A 1,947-nucleotide genomic window follows, 5' to 3' on the forward strand; every position below is an offset into this window, starting at 1 on the left:
TGTTTCTGTATCTTGACTCTTGTGAATAATGCTGCAGTGAACATGGGAGTGCACATAGGTCTTTGAGATCTTTATTTCATTTTCTCTGCATGTATACCCAGAAGTAGGATTGCTCATTCATATGGTAGGAATATTTTTCATTTTTTTTATGATCCCTCCCATAATGTTTTCTGTAGTGCTATAGCAATTTATGTTTCTATCAATATTACATAAAGGTTGTCAAAGGGATGTTCTTGTCAGGTGAATGCTTCCCCAGTCTTGGACAGACTGTTTTCTAGCAGTTTGTCTAATTTTCTGCCTTCGACAGGGCAACTGCAATGAAAATCTTAGGCACCCTTTGTCTATACCTTATGGGAATTTCAAACCTCGAACATCTCCTAAGCAGCTGAGTCTCTCCTTTTGCTCCCTCTAGGCTAATCTTCAAGCTCTCCACTATCAAAGGTATCCTTCAGGTGTACCTGTATCTGTGTAATAGTGGTATTGGAGACATAGTAGATGGCATGCCAGTGAAGAGACAGTAGGAGAGTCAATAAAAGAATGGAAAACAAGAGATGTGTATTTCCAGAGTCCACAGGCTAACTGGTCTGTGCCCCAACCATAGCTCCATTGTACTTCATCATGCAGTTTTTGGATAGTCTGAAAAACTGTCCAGATTTTTAGTGGAATGTCCCAATCTTGAGTGATTACTGTTACTAAATTGTTGTAGTCTTGATGTTACAAGAGGAAGAATTATTATCTTCTATTTTTTTAATTAAATTTATTTTTTTAAATAAACCTAGAATGTATTTTTATCATCTTCTATTTACCTGTAATATTTTTTCATTCTGTATAATGATTCCGGGGTAATAATAATTACTATGAACCTCAGAAGGGATATTTTAATAATTAAAGTGATAATGTCCTAAGAAATAAAGCAAAGTGAGTAAAATAAGATGTATTTAATGAGTAATTTAATGCAACAGATCCCACTGTCCTTGCAAAACAAATTAATAAGATACAGTGAACTTCAATTTATTATTTTAAGTGTTTTCTCTTGAAAGTCATTAGAGTATTATCTTCAATAAAACATAGAAAAACTAGGTAGCAGTCCCTGTCCCCAGAGCTATGATGCTCCCTTTTGCTTTGGAACTCACAAAAGTTGTATTTCAATATAGAATTCATATGATAGCTTAGTTTTTAAAAACAATGTCACTGAATAGGGAAGTTGTAATATAATTTTTGGGCAGAATTTTTTTCCTGACTATTCCCTATTGAGAAAAATTCCAATTATGAAGTAGGTGGTTTTTTTTTTTTCTGTTATGAATGGATGTAACTTTACATGTGCACAAACGCCTGTGCACATATGTGTGTGTGTGCATATGTGTGTCTGTAGCATACAGATGTGCTCTGCCCTCATAATGCCCACACATCTAGTATACTGAACCACTTAAATAATTTGGTCCAAACTCCCCTCTAGAAGATGGTAGAAGACCTAGCATCTATAGGCCTTAGGAATAAAGAGGTTTCCATTCCTCTCAACTCTCCCCATTAGTGTTGCTTTTACTAATGCAAGAGCTGAAGTATCTGATATGCTTCAGAAGGTCCTGCTTGGCATGTCTTCAATCCTATCCTTCCATAATGGTCATTAGGTTAAACCTATGGTGCAACCAGACTTTATTGAAGATTTTCAGAATATATTAGTTAGGGTATAGGTTTCGGTATGTATAAGAGACACCCACATTAACAGGGTCCTAAATATTATAAAAGCTTATTTTGCTTGTTTTGTAATAACCTGGTGACCTGATTCTGGTATGTTGGCTTTACTCAAAACGTCAACCAGGGGCGAGGTTTCCTTCAATCTTGCGACTCCACCATCCATAATATGTTAGCCTTATTGTCATGGTTAAAGATAATTCACTATAACATCCACCTCCTGGGGGTTAGGATTGAGGAGGTAATGAGATAGCT

The sequence above is a fragment of the Enhydra lutris genome, unplaced genomic scaffold (assembly GCF_002288905.1).
Source record: "Enhydra lutris kenyoni isolate GAN:26980312 unplaced genomic scaffold, ASM228890v2 scaffoldscaffold19, whole genome shotgun sequence".
Classification (NCBI taxonomy): domain Eukaryota; kingdom Metazoa; phylum Chordata; class Mammalia; order Carnivora; family Mustelidae; genus Enhydra; species Enhydra lutris.